Source organism: Coenobita brevimanus, chromosome 53 (assembly GCF_032717465.1).
Source record: "Coenobita brevimanus isolate Jiangsu-jjx chromosome 53, ASM3271746v2, whole genome shotgun sequence".
Taxonomy (NCBI): Eukaryota; Metazoa; Arthropoda; class Malacostraca; order Decapoda; family Coenobitidae; genus Coenobita; species Coenobita brevimanus.
In genome coordinates, this window is record NC_137006.1 from 35,111,847 (window position 1) to 35,135,389 (window position 23,543).

Here is a 23,543-nt window from a genome sequence, read left to right on the forward strand (position 1 = left end):
GCCCGCTGAAGAATTGTGAATGAGGGACTTTATCTTCTCATGTGAGTCCTAGGATGCGCTGTAAGCATCGGATGTGAAAAGATTCAAGCTGTTTGATGTGACGGTGGTAACAGTCGAGGATTCAGCACCTTATTAGTGGGTGGGGAGGCATACAGTTGTATAAATTTTAACCTTTTTCTCGGTTCCCAGGTTGGTGTTTTCAAACACTCTGGATCTAAGACTCCTCAAAGAGGCTGAGGCGTGATTGATTCGTGTAAGGACTTCTGTATCAATGTTATGTTTATCTATGAGCACTCTTCAAAGGTAGGTAAAATTCTCCACCTGTGTTTTCGCCATTTACGCGAAATGCAAGTGGTTCAGCTCCGTTGTTTTTCTGATATATTATTCCTGGTTTACTGACATTTTTTTGAGACCCATTGCATGGTATATGTTGGAAATGATGATGAGAGACTGTCGTAGGGTCTCTGGAGTATGTGAGAGGACAGCACAGTCATCGGCATATTGCGACTCTAGGAAATGAGCTATTTCAGTCTTTGATTGTGCTTGAAGACATCTGAGATTAAAGAAGTTACCGTCTAGACGGAAATGAATTTTTTATTCCATCATCAGGTTCATTTGCTGGTGACTTAAAAGGGTGGTTTTACTTCCACATCCACATTGAAGGGTTTGGATTTGCTCTCACCTCCCGACACATGAGCATTCATGTTGTCATGCAGACTCCTCAGGATGGTAAGAAATTTGTTTGGAACTCCAGTTTTTTGAAAGAGCATTCCGTAAAAGTTGTCTGTTGACAGTGTTTTGCAAGATTGGTGAATGCAGTATACAAGTCACGGTTCAGCTCGTGGCATTTCTCTTGTATCTTTAGGGCAAAAAAGATCGTATCACAGGTACTTCATTCCTTCCAAAATCCACATTACAGTATGTTTCAGGGAGTGTTGACTCAGTCAATTTTTTTTTTTTTTTTTTTTTTTTTTTAAGTCTGAATAACATTATCTTGGCTAGTACTTTTCCAGCATTCATAAGGAGGAAGATGTCTCTGCTGTTGTCACAAATTGAGCGGTCCCCTTTCTTCTTGCAGATGGTTACAATATCAGAGGTAAGCCATTTAGATGGAATTTTTTTCTTGTTTGCAGATAGTCCGTATCTGATTATGGAGGCACTTATGAAGTAACTGGCCACCCTCTTTGATCAGTTCAGATGGTATGCCATCAGGGCCAAGACTTTGTTAATTTTTAGTGATTGGATACCTGAACAGTTTCTGTAAGTGCATGTCGATCATGGAGATTTGCCGCTTGAAGGGTATGTGGGATGTTATCAAGGATACTCGATTCAGGAAGGTTTTAAAGTGTTGCGGGCATTGTTCTAGGGTTGCTTGCTTGTCTTTCAGGAGCTCTCCTGCTGATTGACGTGGTTTTTGTTGTTTGGTTGGTTCATACAAGGTTTAATGGACTTGTAGAACCTATGATGGTCGCTAATATCAGCCAGTCTTTGCAGCTGTTTTGCTTGTTCAGTCCACCATTCGTTTTACATGTCACTGGGCTTACATGTTCTCTGGGTTTCACTTCTGAGATTCTGGAATTCAGTTTTTAGGATAAAGGAACTAGGATGGGCCAACCAGCTGTTATGTGCTCTGTTCTTCAAAGCAAGAAGGTCATATATGGCCTCAGGATTTTCAAGAAACCAGTCTTTATGGTGGCGACTGGAGAAGCCTAGTGTTTCTTCTGCAGTGCTTTGGAGCATTGACTTATTGTTTAGCCACCCTACATCTAGGTTTGTTGCACTGTTGTTTAGAATTGAAGGCACTGAGGGAGCTTCTCTGTAATAATGCGGTGAAAGGTGGTACATGTTGCTACATCCTTTAAACTACTACAGTTTAGTTTCTTGATGGATGGTCTGTGGCGCATTTGTGGACGTATGAATAACTTCAGTTTGGTGACTACAACATAAGAGCTTCTTTTCTGCCTTACAATGACAAAGTCATTTAGATGCCTATGTCTAGATCGTGTGGTCCTGTGTTTATTCTTGAATTTAAAGATGGTGTTGGTGATGACCAGACTGTGTTCTGAGCATGATGGAAGGAGTCTAAGGCCATTGCTGTTCATGTTATAGCTATGGCTGTTCAAGTCCAACTGTTACAGATTTTTTTTTTTAATGAATGGAGGACATCTGTAATCTGGTGTATGGATTATTTTTTTATTCATTTGTTTTTCCTTCCTCTGTTCTGTTATTTATAAATGAAAATGATAGCAACATCATGGTAACCTATAAATGCCTTGCCAGAGGTGATAATCTTTTTCTACTCTGGCATTAAAATCTCGAAGCAGGATCAGTTTGTCATTAGGTGGTATTGAAAAAATGGTAACATCCAAAGAGTCATAAATTGAATCTTTGACAGTGTCCTCAGAAACAAGCACTGGGGCACAGGTACTGATGAGTGTTGCATATTGGCCTTTAGCATCTGGACATCAGAGTCCCTGATATACCCACAGGTATTTCTTGGATACTCTGTAGAGGTTGCTTCGGCTTGAAAAGGCAATAGCATGGTTTCTTCTTACATTGTCTGAGTATCCCCTCCAAAAATAGGTATATCTTTCTTCTTCTTCTATAAGGTTGCCCTCTTCTGAGAGGCGAGTCTCAGACAAGGCAGCAATGTCAGTTTTTTATCTATTCAGTTCATGGGCAATAAGGGCAGTTCTATGTGTGTTCTTCTGACGTGGTCAGTATCAAGCAAGGTTCGTATATTGCAGGTACCATGAGCCAGAGAGATTCTTTTGGTTTTTGACCACATTGTGGGATGCCTTCGCAGACGCGATTATCTGCCCAGGTGGTGCAGAGCAGCAGATGTTTAGGTTATCTTTTCTAAACCCCTCCCCGTAAGGGGTAACCAGTTGGACATCTATTTCAAGCTGCTTAGCTGCAATGGATGCTGCCGAAGATATGACCTGCTCCAATTGCATCATGCCAGGCGAGCACTGGGCCAATGCCGCCTACAGTATGTGCAGGACTCGAGCTAGCAACATCCATCCACATCCATGGCCTCTCACTGTCACTTTATCCTGTCGCCATAGGTCTTTCGTTTTGATGAAAGATGAGATATTAGGTGAGTATAGCAGTGGGCTTGTGCAATGAATGGATTTGGTGTGATGGTTGAGGATGCTCAGTCCTTACTAACATGTGACTTGGCCCTTCCCAACCTGTGATAGTGGCGTGAAGATTCACGGTGACCATCTACTGAGCAGGGTTGCAGGAGTCTGCCTGGAGCTTTGTCTGTTGAGCCCCGCCTTCTGTGGAACTCCAACTCACGGATTTTTCGTTCTGGGTTTACTGCCATAGCCTTGACCCAACCAAGGGCAGTCCACAAGGCAATGGACCTGGGAACACTTAGTATGACCTCACTCATGGTCTCTCCAGCATGGGTAACCCTGTCCTCCTGCTGAGTCTGAGGGAGATCTTCCTCCGCTGGTGCGGCCCACCAGATTTACAGGATTTGCAAGCCCCCACCATGACAAGGTTAAAAATCTGTCGCACACAGCATAAAAGAGTCTGGTGGTAACAAGAATAAAAAGAAAAAAAGACACCCTTTGGATAAAGGTGTCAGTTCATCAACCCCTTCATTTTGATGACATTTCAATTCATTATTGCTATCCCAGAAGATTTTGATTAACTTTTTGTTGACCATTTGGGGAAGAAAGAAACACCGATGTGGGACTAAGTCTTTATTGACGTTTCGCCTCACGGCTTTCTCAGAATACAATTGCTAAATATACACCACATCTCCTGTATATATAACAGAAGGCAGTGGGGGTGTGAGGGGGGTGAGGTATTGGCTAGGGGTGGTAGGGGGGGGCGGTAGGGTAAGGAAGGGAAGGTCCAGGGGAAAAGGGATTATGGACCACGGCACAAAGGCAGAGCGAAACAAGGGGCAGGTGAAGTGGGAAATCCATAGGTAGGATTTAATTTGACCCCGTAGGGCTAGTTTATAGGATACCTCTTCCTCATCCTGTGAAGAGGCAGCATCAGTGAATGATGACCACATGCGTGGCCAATAAAGGAGGAGTTAACCAGCTATAACAGTAATTTAGGCCCAGAATTTACGTGCTACTACAGTACAGATAATTACAAAGATTATAAAATAAAAAGGGGCATATTGGCTTTCGTGAGGTCAGTCTGTTCGTACGTCTCCTGGCGTACCTGATTTAGCTAGCTGTGATCTGTGAGTGTTGTGCTAGTGTGTTGTAATGAACTGCGATAGTGACCTGTGATAGTGTTGTGCTTGTGACCTGTGACAGTGTTATGCTAGTGACCTGTGACAGTGTTGTGCTAGTGACCTGCAACAGTGTTGTGCTAGTGACTTGTGGCAGTGTTGTGCTATTGGCCTGTGATAGTGTTGTGCTAGTGTGCTGTAGTGACCTGTGATACACCTGTGAAATTGTGCGTGATGGCGTCCTCAATGGAAAGCTGTGTCCCCGTTGCAGGTTTTAAGAAAGAGTACCTTCAGTTAAAGGAAGAGCTTCTCGAATTGAAGTGGGAGGTACAGGTTCTCAGGCAAGAGAAGTCACAAATGAGCGAATTGTTGGAGGAGATGTTGGAGGAGAGAGAGTAAAAGGCTGAAGGTTAGACACTGGTCCATAATGGTGCAACGAAGTTCACCCTTAAAAAACAATCGGAAATTAAGACCACAAATACATTCGACGCCCTACGGGACGAATATGAAGGGAAGGCAGAGAGGGAAGTTGGGAAGAAGGACGGTGAGAGACCTTCCCATGCAGGAAAGTATAGTGAGAACAAGAAAGATAAGAAAAATGTTGCCATTGTTGGGGACTCACAGGTAAGATATCTTAACAGAGCAATGTATACTCCACTCACTAAACATGTGTGTCTTCTGGGGGCCAGGGTGGGTAATGTAATAGAGAAAATTTCAAATATCGTGAACGATAGTGGAGACAAACCCACTGTGTGCCTAAGTGTAGGAGGCAATGATATTAGTAGGCAAAGAGTGAGGTACTGTGGCAGCAGTACAAGGATATGTTAGGGAAGGTTAGGGAGAGGGGAGGAACCCCTGTAGTACTCGGTGTTTTGCCCAGGTGGCGAGTTGGGAGGGAGTGGTTGAACAGGGCAATAGGTTTTAATTATCGCCTTGAAAGGTATTCAGGGATAACGCAATACCTTTCATAGACAGTTGGGACCGATTTTATGTTTGGAGTGCCTTGAATAGTTGGGATGGGACTCATCTTAGCAGGCAGGGAGTTACTGTTTTAGCTGGAATGATAGACAGGGAGTTAGAGGGGTTTTTTTCGAGGTTGAGAAGTAGGTGTACAGGAAATTGCAGCAACTACACCCAGAAATCAGTATTATCATGCTTGGATAGATGCATGAAGACTTGCAAAAGTAAGAACAACAGTTTAACCATTAGTGTAGATACATCCACTCAGGCACCTCAAAATGAGCAGGTTATGATAGAGGACAGAACAAGCGATAATGGATGGGCAATAAGTGATAGTACAAAAAAATGTTTTATTAGTAAAGTAAAGAGTTTCCTAGTTAGCGACAAAATAAAAAATAGTAAGTCCCAAGGTAGAGGCATAACTACTCGTAATAACTTGAAAGTGTACTACACAAACAGCCAGAGTTTACGTAATAAAATGGATGAACTGAGGGCTTTAATCTGTACAGAAAAAATAGACATTGCCGTTATCAATGAAACTTGGATGAATACAGACACTCGAGAATTTTAAGCAGAATATCAGATAAAGGGCTATAATATTTTTGCGTCAAACTGTCAGGGAAGAAAGGGGGGAGGGGTAGCTATTTATGTAAAGGATTCATTAAACTGTTACAATAAAGCTGACATTCAGGTAAATAGGGACACAGAAAGTGTCTGGGTTGAAATTAGTAACAACAGGGAGAAATTAGTCTTAGGGGCTATTTACAGATCCCCAAAATTAAGTAGAGCAGATAGTAAAAACCTTTGGGAGGAAATTAGGAAAAGATCACAGTCCAGCTTAGTAATAATTGCAGGGGACCTAAATCTGCCAAGAATAGATTGGAGAAATCAGAAAGGGGATGCAGAGTCAGAGGAATTTCTAGAGGTAGTACAGGATAATTTCCTTTATCAGTATATCAGGGAGCCCGCCAGAGGTAATAATATACTACAGTAGATTTGGTTTTAGCTAATAAAGAAAATATCATTAGTGATATAGAGGCTTGTGGACGACTTTGTAATAGTGATCATGAAGAAATTGAGTTCAGATTTATTTGGGATGTCTGTTCCACTGAAAATACCTCTACCGTTCCTAATTATCGTCTAGGAGATTTCAATGGATTAAGAGCTTATTTTCGAACGGTATTCCCCAGGGAGATTAGCTATTTGAGGGAATGCCAGGTCAATGGGGAACCCCAGGTCATAGGTAAGGGGCAGAAAACACGTGGGAATGTCCGTCAGGTGTCTGTGAGGGGGGAGGTGGTAGATGGGAATGTAGTCCAGGTGACGGGAATTAATTCAGCTCCAGTACCAAGCAGACATTCGACCATTGAGAAATATAACGAGTTAATAAATATAATACACGGAGGCCAAGATAGATATATTCCTTCAAAACCGTTTAGAACGAATAATTCAGAACCAAGATGGTTAAATAACAGATTAAAATTTCTCATAGGCCAACGGAAAGGAATATATAGAAAAATAAAACGTGGAGGGGAACACTTACGTAACCGATACACGATTTTAAATAGAGAGGTAAAGAGGGAAATAAAAAAAGCAAAGAGAAGTTATGAAATTAAGGTTGCAAGTGAATCAAAAGAAAACCCCAAGGGTTTTTATCAAATGTACCGTACGAAAAATAAAGATAGGATAGGACCACTCAGAACAGAATCAGGTGACATTACCAGTGAAGATAAAGAAATGTGCTCCATCCTAAATAATTATTTCACATCAGTATTCACCAAGGAAAATCTAGACCTAGTCCCTCAAGCAGCAAATATTTATGATGAGAATACGGAAAATATTCTTAGTAAAATAACCGTTAGTAAGGAGGACGTATTGAAAGAAATTAATAAGTTAAAACTTCAATAATCGCCAGGTCCGTACGATATATATGCAAAAATTATAAAAGAAACCAAAGAAGAATTATGTCAGCCACTTTTAACGTTATTTAATGACTCTTTAAGCTCAGGAGAAGTTCCAGAGACGTGGAATACCGCAAACGTAGTGCCCATCTTTAAAAAGGGTGATAAATCAGCTGTGTCCAATTATCGTCCGAAAAGTCTAACGTCAATAGTAGGAAAAATGTTAGAGTCAATTTTGGCAAATAACATTAGAGAACACTTAGAAAGATTTAATCTTATAAACGAAAGTCAGCACGGACTCGGGCAAGGACGATCCTGCCTCACAAACTTCTTGTCATTCTACTCAGAGGTCTACGAGGCAGTAGATAGCGATAAAGCTTACGATGTTATTTATCTGGACTTTCGTAAAGCTTTTGATAGGGTCCCACACGAAAGGTTAGTTAGAAAGGTTCGAGCACACGGTATAGACGGTGATATCTTAAAATGGATAGAATTCTGGGTGAAAGGACGAAAGCAGAGAGTATTAATAAATGGAACTAAGTCGGATTAGGGATTAGTAACTAGCGGTGTACCACAGGGTTCAGTACTCGGTCCCTTATTATTTATTATATATATAAATGATCTAGACTTAGAAGTCAATAGTAGCATCAGCAAATTTGCCGACGATACAAAAATAGGGCGTATCATTAACTCGGCTGACGATTGCCATAACTTACACGATATATTGTCCAAATGGTCTAAAACTTGGCAAATGGAATTTAACGTTGAAAAACGCAAAGTATTTAACGTAGGCAAGACCATTCGAGACACTAAATACACCATAGATAAGAAAGAAATTAGCAAATCGGAATGCGAGAGGGATCTAGGAGTTATGATTAGTAACGACCTTAAACCAAGGCAACAGAGTATTAATGCGAGAAATAAAGCAAATAGGGTCCTAGGATTTATTTCGAGAAGCGTGAGCAATAGATCATCAAAAGTAATACTGAAACTTTATCTAGCATTAGTAAGGCCACATTTAGACTACGGAGTACTATTTTGGTGTCCTTATTATAGAATGGATATTAATTCGTTAGAAAATGTACAGAGAAGAATGACAAAAATGATACATGACGTCCGGAACCTGTCATATGAAGACAGACTGAAAAGACTAAGTCTGCATTCGCTAGAGAGACGTAGAGTAAGGGGAGACTTAATTGAGGTGTTTAAGTGGATGAAGGGTTTAAATAAGAGAGATATTAGCATGGTACTTAAAGTGAGCATACAGGATAGAACTAGAAATAATGGTTTCAAACTAGAAAAATTTCGTTTCTATAAGGAAACAGGTAGAAATTGGTTTGGTAATAGAGTAGTAGACGAATGGAATAAGCTACCTAGTAAAGTGGTTGCTGCCTCTTCCATTGAGAGTTTCAAGCATAGGCTAGATAAGCATATGACAAATAAGGGGTGGATATAGAAAAAAGAAAATCTTATAACCAATACTAATTCATAATTTTTCCTTTTCAGGTTACACTATGATAGTCTCTATTCTCCTTTCACACATTCCTATAAAATGTCCACGCCAGTTTTTCTATACTGTGTTGTGTTCTTTCTGACTTTTTCCTGCCGGTTCGGCTGGAGGGTTTGGAGGGCGGGGGAGAGCCTTCTTCTTTGCTGTCCTTATCTCATTCTAGTTCAGTTACTCTTCTGGGAGCTGCCTAGCATGGGCCAACCGGCCTATTGCAGTTATCCTCTCTTCTTATGTTCTTATGTTCACACACACACACACACACACACACACACACACACACACACACACACACACACACACACACACACACACACACTATCTATCTATCTATCTATCTATTGCCTGATGCCATAATCCCGTTAGGGGTGGCCATTTGACTCTGAGTTATTTGTTTTACAGGAAGGGGCACTAACCCTCCACCAACCCACTTGATGACACGTAGGGAGCACGTAATTGTTTGGTTATATGGTTACCACCCAGCGTTGTAAATGGTTTCTTGGCTTACAGGAAACCATTAGGCTTGTCACTCAATGTAAAGCCACCTGTAAAGGAGAGAAAAGCAATAAGAAGTGACAGGAAAGATGGGAGAAACAGGAAGAGAGGAGGGCAGGCAAAGAAAAAGAATGATAAAGGCTGAGGAAGAAGTAGGCAGCACTACATCAAGTGAGTGGATGATGGTCGCCACCACCTACCACTCAACACACACCAGAAAAAGAGGACTTGATGAACCTTCAGTGCTAGATCTTATATTTACTAGGCAAGAAAATGATATTGACAGTTTAATATATCACCCTCCACTCGGCAAAAGCGATCATGCAGTACTAAATTATAACTTCAGGATAGCATATGACATAGTTAACAGCAATGACAGTTACAAAAAGAGCCTAAACTATAAAAAGGGAAATTATCAAGACCTAAAGAAGTATTTCTTAGAAGATGATTGGGAAAATGAGCTTAGAGGACAAGATTTAAATGCTGTATGTAAAAAATTCTGTGAATTTTATGAAATAGGAGTCCAGAAGTACATCCCACAGCACAAAGAAGCAGATAAGAAAATACAGAAATGGTTCAATACAGAATGTAAAAAATCAAAAGAAAGAAGAGATTTGTTGTGGAATAGATACAGAAGACACAATAGTGAAAAGGAGGTATAATAATTACAAACAGGCAAGAAACGATTATACAAGAATAAGGAGGGAAGCCCAAAAACAGTTTGAGGAGGATATGATAAATAAAAGTAGTTATCAACCAAAGCTGTTTTACAGCTACATCAGAAGCAAAACCAAAGTAAAAGATATAATACAATCCATTACGGACGAGGGAATCACTTATACACAAGAGAAAGATATTTGTGAAGCACTAAATAAGAATTTCCAATTAGTTTTTACAGAAGAAAAAAATTTTGAGACGGACTATGTGGAACATGCATGTCCACACATACTACCAGATATACAAGTAGCAGAAAAAGTAATACAGGAGGAGTTAAGTAGATTAGACAGAGGAAAAGCAAGTGGTCCTGATGAAATTTCATGTTGGGTACTACGAGAATGTGCAAAGGAGTTAAGTAAACCATTATTTTTAATTTTCAAGAAATCTTTGAGTCAAGGTAAACTACCTGATATTTGGAAAAAAGCAAATATTGTCCCTTTATTCAAGAAAGGAAATAGACAAAATCCACTCAACTACCGACCAGTATCACTGACCAGTGTTGTAAGCAAGGTATTAGAAAAGCTTATAAGAAAAGCTTGGGTAAGTCATCTAGAAGTACACAGTATGATAACAGAAAGACAGTTTGGTTTCAGAAAAGGAGAATCATGTGTTACTAATCTGTTGAGCTACTATGACAGAGTAACAAACACAATACAGGAAAGAGAAAGATGGGTGGACAGTATCTATTTAGATTTCAAGAAAGCTTTTGACACAGTACAACACCAAAGACTTTTATGGAAACTGTACCATCAAGGAGGAATTCGAGGCAAACTGTTTTGTTGGATGCAAGACTTTCTCATAAAAAGAGAAATGAGAACAGTACTAAGAGGAAACTACTCATCATGGAAAGAAGTGACTAGTAGAGTACCACAGGGTTCAGTGCTGGCACCAATCATGTTTTTAGTGTACAGTATATAATTGATATAAACAGTAACACTGGAAATGAGAGCTATCTGAATATGTTTGCAGATGATGCAAAAATACAAAGGAGAATTACTAACACAGACTCTTGTAAAGAGCTACAAAAGAATTAAATAAACTTCATGAATGGAGTAGTACATGGCAAATGGAATTCAATGTGGACAAGTGTCATGTAATCAAGTTTGGTAAAAGTGGAAAAAGACCTGATTGGGATTATAAGTTAGGAAATAAAACCCTATACACATCAGAAAGAGAGAAAGACCTAGGTGTGATTATCAATAACAGACTATCTCCAGCTGACCGCATCAGTGAGAAGGTACGGAAGATGTATACACTGCTTGCAAATATGAGAATAGCATTCACATACATAAATGAAGACATGCTAAGAAGGATAATAACATCATTCATTAGACCAACCCTGGAATATGCATCAGTAGTCTGGAGTCCTCATCTCAAAAAACACATAGACAAGATCATAGGCGTACGGGACCCTTCTCATCTGGGGGGGCTGAACTCTCCCTGCCCGAAATATATTTTGCCTGTAAATCCAAGCAATTATATATATATATATATATATATATATATATATATATATATATATATATATCTATATATATTTATATATATATATATATATATATATTTGTGTGTGTGTGTGTGTGTGTGTGTGTGTGTGAAGGAAGAAACCACACTTCATGAAGACATTGCACATTTATTCTACACACCATGTAAAAATGAAGGTTAACTGAACTGCTAAATTTCACCCACATTTACAAGTATTATATAAAGCCTATAGTATAAAATTGAACTGAGTAATTAGTATGGGTTATACGTTTTAATGTAATATAATAAATAAATAATAGCTGTTACTGAAATAAATTGCAATGGTTGAATGGTATAAATATAGTAATTATTAAAAATTGCAGTAAATTATAGTTCACCTTCATACTAAATTAAAACATGATTAGAAAAATAAGGTGCTTCTTTTCCTATCCATAATAAAGTTAAGACTTATAGAAAAAATCAAGTTAGAAAAAATATTTTTCACATCCCTTTCTTTTTCCAAAAACATCTATAATTTTGTCCATATCTTCTTCAATCACTCTAGTAGCATATTCTCTTTCTATGTTGATAAGTGCTAGGCAGCTAACTCTTGCTTGACCCATGGTGCTGCGAAGGTAGGATTTCAGCTTACGAAGTCCACTGAAAGATCTCTCTGCTGAACATGAAGTAGCAGGGATGACAGCCAAAAGAGATACAACATTGATGAACTCGGGTACCATTTCTGACAGTTCATTTTCGTGTAGAAACTGGACAACATCTGATGCTGTCTTGAGGAAGACTCCTTGTCGCCTTTGCTTAAGCTTATAGAAAAGTCTCTGTTCTGCTTCCATCAGATCCTTGTCCAGGCCATAAAAGTTTGCAACTAGTTCATAGTCACTTTGTGATGGTGAATCACTTATTGCAATGGCACCAAGAGCACACAGAACATCTTGATCATTACCCTTGAAACGAACTTCCAGTTCTGACAGGACCTTGTCAATTGAATTGTAATAAGTGTTGACACGATGATGCTGTACTGGTGTCAGTGATTGGGCATCCATCCCTGTCAATTCTCCTACAAGGGCTTGCAATCGACGAGATGGTTTTTTTCGAGGTATTCGTGCATCACAGAAGTTGAATCTTGTGTTTTCAATCCAAGATTATATGTTTTGGCTGATTTGGTCAGCCCTTTGCCAGATCTTGTCAAAGCTATCATCATTACGACATTCTCCCAATGTCCTGATGGTAAGATCTGCATTTCGGCGACCAGTGATGACATCCATATTTTTGGACTGTAAGTATCTGCTCAGACTGTTGGTGTTTGAAAGAATGACTTTGAGGATACAGAGTCCAAGAATGAACTCAAAGTCACCAGATTGCAGAAAGAAATGCACGACTATCAGAGTATGTCTTGGGATCTTTATCATCTCCTAGCTGAATGAGAGCTTTTACAATTCTCTCAATTTGCTCGTGAACACTTTTCACGGCTTCCCACCTGCATGACCATCGTGTGATACTTAAGGATTTTAAAGAATAAGCCCGGGTATGTGTCACTGTGCAGCTTCCACTCAAGCCCTGAGCAAACTGGCAGGCGGGACTTGGGGACTTTGCCGACGCATAGTGTGAACTTGTTCTCCCGTCCTAGACACGGATGAGCCTGTCCACTATTACGTAATTTACGAACGGACGGTACGGACACGAGCATCCAACTCAGCCTGTCAACACTGGCTGATAGTTTATTTATAAACAGTAAGAACTAAGAAATATTTTTAAAAAGTACAGAAAAGGACCGTTATGGCATTTCTTTTTTCAGGGAAAAGTAAAATTTCATATATGAAAAGAAAAAACACTCAAGGACAGGATTTAGCTCACGATCCGCCAGTTGAATAGCCCTGCTACATTGGCTACTCTGCCCGAAAAATTTGTGTCTGCCTAAATCTTGGGGGGCTGCAGCCCCCCCAGCCCCCCTGGCTTGTACGCCTATGGACAAGATTGAAAAAGTTCAAAGGGCCGCAACAAGATGGATACCAAGCTTAAGGGACCTAAGCTACGAAGAAAGACTAAATAAACTGAATCTACCAACACTACAGGAAAGAAGGAAAAGAGGTGACATGATAATGCTATATAAGTGCATACCAGGGAAGGAGAAAATAGACATAAATGATTACTTAACATATGGAGAAGCATCAGCAAGAGGACACTGCAAAAAACTGCATAAGAAGAGAGGTGATAAAGACGTAAGGAAATTCAGTTTCCCAAACAGAGCAATTGATCAATGGAATGCACTACCGAATGAAATAGTGTGTGCCAAAACAATTCACAAATTTAAGGATATGTACGATAAATATGGTTTAAGACATAGGACAGTACGAGCTTGACTCATTCCTGTAAAGATACAATTAGGTAAGAACAATTAGGTAAGAACACACACACACCTGTGCTGGGATCGGTATTCCCATTCCCCTTGTGATCCGTTTTTCCTTACCCAACATTCCTTCCCTGTCCCTATAAACGATATTGTATCCAAAATACTTATAAACTATAAAAGGGTTTGCACCACCAGTGTAACTGTAGAATTGTAGATACTAAGAGGAATATAATTTTGTCTCCGTCTGTCTGTCTGTCTTTCTGTCTGTCTGTCTGTCTGTCTGAACAGACTAAGTCTGCATTCGCTAGAGAGGCGTAGAGTAAGGGGAGACTTAACTGAGGTGTTTAAGTGGATGAAGGGTATAAATAAGGGAGATATTAGTAAGGTCTGTCTGTCTGTCTGTCTTTCTATCTGTCCGTCTGTCTGACTGAAGAGACTAAGTCTGCATTCGCTAGAGAGGCGTAGAGTAAGGGGAGACTTAATTGATGTGTTTAAGTGGATGAAGGGTATAAATAAGGGAGATATTAGCAAGGTACTTAAAGTAAGCATACAGGATAGAACTAGAAATAATGGTTTCAAACTAGAAAAATTCCGTTTCAATAAGAAAATAGATAGAAATTGGTTTGGTAATAGAGTAGTAGACGAATGGAATAAGCTACCTAGTAAAGTAGTTGCTGCCTCTTCCATTGAGAGTTTCAAGCATAGGCTAGATAAGCATATGAGAAATAGGGGGTGGATATAGAAAAAAGAAAATCTTATAACCAATACTAATTCATAATTTTTCCCTTCCAGGTTACACTGTGATAGTCTCTATTCTCCTTTCACACTTTCCTGTAAATTGTCCACGCCAGTTTTTCTATACTGCGTGGTGTTCTTTCTGACTTTTTCCTGCCGGCGTCGGCTGGAGGGTTTGGAGGGCGGGGGAGAGCCTTCTTCTTTGCTATCTTTATCTCATTCTAGCCAACCGGCCTACTGCAGTTATCCTCTCTTCTTATGTTCTTATGTCTGTCTGTCTGTCTGTCTGTCTGTCTGTCTCTCTCTCTCTCTCTCTCTCTCTCTCTCTCTCTCTCTCTCTCTCTCTCTCACCATTTATCCACCTATCTATCATCCTATGTCTATAGTCTTTCCACAATATCAAGATAGTTTGGACGTTGTTCCTCATGGGAATTCCCCGATCCCCGATGTTGCCACACTTTTTACTGGGCAAATTATCGAATTAGAGACTAGCTCAAGGGACAACCCTCATCCCAGCTCACTTCTTCTCTCTCTCTCTCTCTCTCTCTCTCTCTCTCTCTCTCTCTCTCTCTCTCTCTCTCTCTAAAATCTACATTGTATGTAGATTTATTTCTATAAAAAGTCTATATGCTTTTATGAATTATTAGAATTTGAGGAAAAGCCTCCTGACTGTGTGTGTGTGTGTGTGTGTGTGTGTGTGTGTGTGTGTGTGTGTGTGTGTGTGTGTCTGTCTGTCTGTCTGTCTGTCTCTCTCTCTCTCTCTCTCTCTCTCTGCATACGAAATCAACATTTTATGGAGATTTATTTCTATAAAAAGTCTATACGGTTCTATGAAAAGTCTATACGAGTAGCAGGGGTAGGAGCTTCCATCTTTGATGGTAGTCAGAGAGGAAATGACCCGCGGATTAACACATGACCCATCCTCACTGACTCACCTACAAACGTGACAGATTGGAAAGCAACGTTGCCAAGTGTTGTGATATTTATAAAAAGTCATTGTTATTATTAAAAACAACAGACATTTCTTACACTATATAGCCTTACTAGAGAATTATATACATATATATTGTAAATAAATTTCATTTAGAAGTAGTAAATAGCTGACATGAGACAGAGAGGTGTGTGCTGGTATAGATTCGGCAGCACTGGGGGTCGGGGAATTCTCGTGAGGGACAACGCCCAAACGATCTCGATATTTTGGAAAGACTATAACTATCTATTCAACGTTCTATCCTCTAACTCTCCTTTTTCCGTATGTTCCACACCTGGGTTTGGCGTCATCTTTTAACCAATCAGTGTCTCTCTCTCTCTCTCTCTCTTCACGCCTTCGTTCTAAATCCCATAATTACTGACCTGCCGCTCCGTCCTCTTCCCCTGGTGCCACTGGACTTCTCACCTACTTGTAAAAAAAATTCCTCACACCGTCGCCCCATTACCTCCTCATGCTGCTAATGATCCTTCCTCTTCCCCCTATTAATCCCTGTCTTCTCCCGTCTCTCCTTCATAAATTCAACCCGTAAATAAAGCCTTCCTATATGTCTATCAATAGGTATACTCCAACATGTTTACTGAACAAGATGTACTTTTTCCCATGTAACATATACAGTCATTGCTATAATTTTGTAATTGAATGTCTATCGCTACTCGTAATTTAAGTGTATATACCAATGATGCATCACCATGTGCTGAGACCTGTGGTCAGACGTGCCTGAGACCTGTGGTAGTGTTGTGCTAGTGTGCTTTAGTAATCTGTGACAGTGGTTGTGTTAGTGTGTTGTAGTGATCAGCGATAATGCTGTGCTAGTGATCCGTGAGAGTGTGTGTTGTGGTGACTCGTAGTGACCCGTGATAGTGCTGTGCTACCTTGTGTGAATTTGTGCGTAATGGCTTCCTCGGCAGAGAGCTGTGTCCTCACTGCAGGTATTGAAAAGGACTACCTTGAATTAAAGGAGGAACTTCTCGAACTGAAGCGGGAGGTACAAATTCTCAGGCAGGAGAAGTCACAGATGAGGGAATTGTTGGAGGAGATGTTGGAGGAGAAAGAGAAAAAGGCTGAAGGTTGGACACTAGTTAACAAGGGTGCAATGAAGTTCACTCTTAAAAAGCAAACGGAAGTTAAGACAACTAATGCATTCGACGCACTACGGGACGAATGTGAAGGGAAGGCAGAGAGGGAAGTAGAGGAGAAGGACGGTGACAGAACTTCCAATACAGGTAAGTATAAACAGAATAAGAAAGGTAAGAAAAATGTTGCTGTTGTTGGAGACTCCCAGGTGAGATATCTGAACAGGGCCATGTATACTCCACTCGCTAAACATGTGTGTCTTCCAGGGGCCAGGGTGGCTACTGTGGGAGAAAAAATTTCAAATATCGTAAAGGAAAGTGGTGACAAACCCACTGTGTGCCTCAGTGTGGGAGGCAATGATATTAGTAGCCGTAAGAGTGAGGTACTGTGGAAAAGGTACAAGTTGATGTTAGAAAAGGTTAGGGAGAGGGGAGGAACCCCTGTAGTGCTTGGTGTTTTACCAAGGTGGCGGGTTGGAAGGGAATGGTTGAGCAGGGCAATAGGATTTAATTGCCGCCTTGAAAGGTATTGCAAAGATAATGCAATAACTTTCATAAACAGTTGGGACCGGTTTTATGGACGGAGTGCCTTGTATAGTTGGGATGGGACCCATCTAAGCAGGCAAGGAGTTACTGTTTTAGCTGGAATGATAGATAGGGAGTTGGAGGGATTTTTTCGAGATTGAGAAGTAGGTGTACAGGAAGATGCAGCAACTACACTCAGAAATCATTATTACCATGTTTGGATAGATGCATCAATACTTGCAAAATCAAGAACAAAAGTTCAACCATTAGTGTAGATACATCCACTCAGGCACCTCAAATTGAGCAGGCGATGATAGATGATAGAACAAGCGATGATAGAAGGGCGATAAGCAATAGTACAAAAAATTGTTATATTAGTAAAGTAAAGAGTTTCCCAGTTAGTAATAAAATAAATAACAGTAAATGCCAAGGTAGAGGCATAACTACTCGTAATAATCTGAAAGTGTACTACACAAACAGCCGAAGTTTACGTAATAAAATGGATGAACTGAGGGCTTTAATCTGTACAGAGAAAATAGACATTGCCGTTATTAGTGAAACTTGGATGAATAGAGACACTCGAGAATTTCTAGCAGAATATCAGATAAAAGGCTATAATATTTTTGTGTCAAACCGTCAGGGAAGAAAGGGGGGAGGGGTAGCTATTTATGTAAAGGATTCATTAAACTGTTACAATAAAGCAGACATTAAAGTAAATAGGGACACAGAAAGTGTCTGGGTCGAAATTAGTAACAATAGGGAGAAATTAGTCTTAGGAGCAATTTACAGATCTCCCAAATTAAGTAGAGCTGATAGTAAATACCTTTGGGAGGAAATTAGGAAAGCATCACAGTCCAGCTTAGTAATAATTGTAGGGGACCTTAATCTGCCAAGGATAGATTGGAGAAATCAGACAGGAGATGCAGAGTCAGAGGAATTTCTAGAGGTAGTACAGGACAATTTCCTTTATCAGTATATCAGGGAGCCGACCAGAGGTAATAATATACTAGATTTGGTTTTAGCTAATAAAGAAAATATCATTAGCGATATAGAGGTTGGTGGACGACTTGGTAATAGCGATCATGAAGAAATTAAGTTGAAATTTATTTGGGATGTCCGTTCCACTGAAAATACCTCCACCGTTCCTAATTTTCGTCTAGGAGATTTCGATGGCTTAAGAGCTTATTTTCGAACGGTATTCCACAGGGAGATTAGCTATTTGAGGGAATGCCAGGTCAGTGGGGAACCCCAGGTCATAGGTCAGGCGCAGGAAACACGTGGGGATGTCCGTCGGGTGTCTGTGGAGGAGGGAGGTGGTAGATAGGAATGTAGTCCATGTGACGGAAATTAACTCAGCTCCAGTACCAAACAGACGATCAACCAGTGAGAAGTATAACGAGTTAATAAATATAATACACGGAGGCCAAGATAGATATATTCCTTCAAAACCGTTTAGAACTAATAATTCAGAACCAAGATGGTTAAACAACAGATTAAAATCTCTCATAGGCCAAAGGAAAGGAATATATAGAAAAATAAAAAGTGAAGAGGAACATTTACGTAACTGATACACGATTTTAAATAGAGAAGCAAAGAGGGAGATAAGAAAAGCAAAGAGAAGTTATGAAATTAAGGTTGCTAGTGAATCAAAAGAAAACCCCAAGGGTTTTTATCAAATGTACCGTACGAAAAATAAAGATAGGATAGGACCACTGAAAACAGAGTCAGGTGACATTACCAGTGAAGATAAAGAAATGTGCTCCATCCTAAATAATTATTTCATATCAGTATTCACCAAGGAAAATCTAAGCCTGGTCCCTCAAGCGCAAATATTTACCATGAGAATACGGAAAATATTCTTAGTAAAATAACCATTAGTAAGGAGGACGTATTGAAAGAAATTAATAAGTTAAAACCTCAAAAATCGCCAGGTCGGGACGATATATATGCAAAAATTATAAAAGAAACCAAAGAAGAATTATGTCAGCCACTTTTAACGTTACTTAATGACTCTTTAAGTTCAGGAGAAGTTCCAGAGGCGTGGAAAACCGCAAACGTAGTGCCCATCTTTAAAAAGGGTAATAAATCAGCTGCGTCGAATTATCGTCCGATAAGTCTAACGTCAATAGTAGGAAAAATGTTAGAGTCAATTTTGGCAAATAAGATTAGAGAACACTTAGAAAGATTTAATCTTATAAACGAAAGTCAGCACGGATTCAGGCAAGGACGATCCTGCCACACAAATTTGTTGTCATTCTACTCGGAGGTCTATGAGGCAGTAGATAGCGATAAAGCTTACGATGTTATTTATCTGGACTTTAGTAAAGCTTTTGATAGGGTCCCACACGAAAGGTTAGTTAGAAAGGTTCGAGCACACGGTATAGACGGCGATATCTTAAAATGGATAGAATCCTGGCTGAAAGGACGAAAGCAGAGAGTATTAATAAATGGAACTAAGTCGGACTGGGGATTAGTAACTAGCGGTGTACCACAGGGTTCAGTACTCGGTCCCTTATTATTTATCATATATATAAATGATGTAGACTTAGGAGTCAATAGCAGCATCAGCAAATTTGCCGACGATACAAAAATAGGGCGTATCATTAGCTCGACTGACGATTGCCATAACTTACAAAAAGACCTCGATACATTGTCCAAATGGTCTAAAACTTGGCAAATGGAATTTAACGTTGAAAAATGTAAAGTACTTAACGTAGGCAAGACCATTGGAGATACTAAATACAGCTTAGATAACAAAGAAATTAGCAAATCGGAATGCGAGAGGGATCTAGGAGTTATGATTAGTAACGACCTTAAACCAAGGCAACAATGCATTAATGCGAGAAATAAAGCAAATAGGGTCTTAGGATTTATTTCGAGAAGCGTGAGCAATAGATCATCTAAAGTAATACTGAAACTTTATCTAGCATTAGTAAGGCCACATTTAGACTACGCAGTACAATTCTGGTGTCCTTACTATAGAATGGATATTAATTCGTTAGAAAATGTACAGAGAAGAATGACTAAAATGATACATGACGTCCGGAACCTGTCATATGAAGACAGACTGAAAAGACTAAGTCTGCATTCGCTAGAGAGGCGTAGAGTAAGGGGAGACTTAATTGAGGTGTTTAAGTGGATGAATGGTATAAATAAGGGAGATATTAGCAAGGTACTTAAAGTGAGCATACAGGATAGAACTAGAAATAATGGTTTCAAACTAGAAAAATTCCGTTTCAGAAAGGAAATCGGTAGAAATTGGTTTGGTAATAGAGTAGTAGACGAATGGAATAAGCTACCTAGTAAAGTAGTTGGTGCCTCTTCCATTGAGAGTTTCAAGCATAGGCTAGATAAGCATATGAGAAATAAGGGGTGGATATAGAATAAAGAAAATCTTATAACCAATACTAATTCAAAAAATTTTTCTTTTCAGGTTACACTATGATAGTCTCTATTCTCCTTTCACACTTTCCTGTAAAATGTCCACGCCAGTTTTTCTATACGGCGTGGTGTTCTTTCTGACTTTTCCCTGCCGGTTTCGGCTGGAGGGTTTGGAGGGCGGGGGAGAGCCTTCTTCTCTGCTATCCTTATCTCATTCTAGTAGTTCAGTTACTCTTCTAGGAGCTGCCTAGCATGGGCCAACCGGCCTACTGCAGTTATCCTCTCTTCTTATGTTCTTATGTTCCTACTACGTATGCCTATACATACGCATTGCCATTGGTCAATATGTCTGTCACTAGGTATACTCCATCATGTATACTAATCTAGATATACTATCTCCCATGTAACATATATAGACATTGCTATGTTTTGTAACTGAATGTCTGTCGCTACTCATAATTAAAACGTATATACCAATGAAGCATCATTATATGCTGTATGTACTATGTTAATATATATATTAAGTAGGCATAATTTACGTCACAAACCCTTATGCCAATATGCTCCTATTTATTTTATAATCTTTATAATTATGTGCACTGTAGTAGCATGTAAATTCTGGGCCAAAATTACTCTTATAGCTGGATAACTCCTCCTTTATTGGCCACCTATGTGGTCATCATTCACTGACGCTGCTTCTTCACAGGATGAGGAAGAGGTATCCTATAAACTAGCCCTACGGGGTCAAATTAAATTCTCCCTAAGGATTTCCCACTTCACCTGCCCCTTGTTTCGCTTCGCCTTTGTGCCGTGGTCTGTAATCCCTTTTCTCCTGGACCTCACCTTCCTTACCCTACCGCCCCTCCCCCTACCACCCCTAGCCAATACCTCACCCCCTCACACCCCCACTGCCTTCTGCTATATATACAGGAGATGTGTATATTCAGCAATTGTATTCTGAGGAAGCCGTGAGGCGAAACGTCAATACACACTTAGTCCCGCATCGGTGTTTTTTTTTTTCCCAGACGATTTTACTAAACCAATGTCAGATTTTAAGAATGCAGGGGGTTTACTGAAGGTTTATCTAACTTTTCCAGCTGCAAGTCTATCTAGTAGTAAAGAGGATAGGGAAGGCTCCATCCAACACTACCAAGTTCATCCTAGGCTGAATAAAATCGTCTAGAGATGGCGACAATAATCAAATAATGTACTCAGGCTGAACAGATTAATTTAGAGCCCAGTTAACACCCCCGTCCCTAGCTACATGGATCCCATTTTCTTTCGCCAGACGGTTTCCTTCAGCTCAGTGGAGACTTAGGAAATATTTTAAGGGTCAGATATATTCCAGACTAATGACTGAAATTATAGAAATCACTGCTTGGTTGAAGGAAATCGTCTGGAGTTTGTGTGTGTGTGTGTGTGTGTGTGTGTGTGTGTGAGAGAGAGAGAGAGAGAGAGAGAGAGAGAGAGAGAGGAGGGGGGAAACTGCACAACACGCATAAAAATAACGAGTAATGATAGATGAGGCATGAAATAAAAAATATTAAATAAATAAATACAGCAGTATTATAACCAAGCCACAGTTATCATGCAATATAGGACTGAAATTCCCTGTCCGACAAAATCTCTCTCTCTCTCTCTCTCTCTCTCTCTCTCTCTCTCTCTCTCTCTCTCTCTCTCTCATCTGAATCACTTTTACTCTAACTTGGCCAATAATTCCCATCTCTTCCTCTAGAATGCCAAGTTATAACAGTAGATTAACACTGGAATATCAGGCTGGTCACGAAGAAGTGCTAAGGGAAAGGATGTAGAGCCGGAGCATTATCTTTTTCCCGCCTAAGTTACGAGAGGAAAAGCTGGGTTAAGTTTGGGTGAGAAAAATAGTCACGAAGAAGTGTTATGAAAAGGATGGCGAGACACACTATTGACTTCTTGTACTCATTGAGGTACGTGTAACAAGGAAAAAAAAAAATGAGCCCAGTTAAGGAGAGAGAGAGAGAGAGAGAGAGAGAGAGAGAGAGAGAGAGAATGTGGAGAGGTGAGCAGTAAATCAGCGATACACCTGTGTTACCTGTATAGCCCCAACAAGAACACATGTACACACGCATAGATTCATATGTACAGACGTCGGAATAAGTTGGTTTCCTTTTCCGTGTTTGTAACACTGCTCGATGGAGAGGTATCCCCTCCCCCTCCCTTCCTCATGGTCCCACACTCCCACCCAACCCCCCCACTTTTCTCTCCGCCCCATGACTCCACCCGGTACCCTCCATACTCTTGCTCTTCATAGGGGTTTCTGTACTTCAAGCACCTCTCTAATTACTTGTGGTCCGAACAACTAATAAAGGAATAGTACAGTACATATCATAAACCAAGTTAGGAGAAGATTTACTACACACACACACACACACACACACACACACACACACACACACACACACACACACACAGAAATAAATCTGCTGTGATTAAATATTGCGGTAGTAGACACCTCTTTTACACACACACACACACACACAAACGCACAGAGAAAGAGAGAGAGAGAGAGAGAGAGAGAGAGAGAGAGAGAGAGAGAATTAGTCTGTTGTGATTAAATGTTACGGTAGTAGACACCTCTTTTACACACACACACACACACACACACACACACAGAACAAATCTAGTGTGATTAATATGTTGCGATAGTAGAAACCTCTTTTACACACACACACACACACACACACACACACACACACACACACAGATAGATAGATAGAGAGAGAGAGAGAGAGAGAGAGAGAGAGAGAGAGAGAGAGAGAGAAAGAGGAGTTACAAGGAAAAGTCAGGATCTAAATAACTATGCAGCCCATACCGTGGAGATACTTCTCGTTTGCCTGGGAATGCATATCCAATTCACATTTTTTCTAGTGTAAGATCCTGCCGATGAATCCCTTAAACTTCTCTACTGTAATGTTAACAACGTCCATGTTGAGTCAGTTCCATGTGGAGCTGATCTTGCACGTGAAAAAGTTTTCACATAATTCTGCCGGTAATTTTTTTCATTTACAGCTCCCAACCATGGTTGTGTGCCGAGTCCGTGTTAAGAGTAAGCAACTTTCTATGAAATGATTGTGAAACCCAGGGGCGTACCTAGAGATTTAGGGGCCCGGGGGGCTAGGTTCATTGTGGGGCTCCCCTCCAGGAGGGGGGCCCCGCAAAGAACCTAGCCCCCCTAATTCTCAA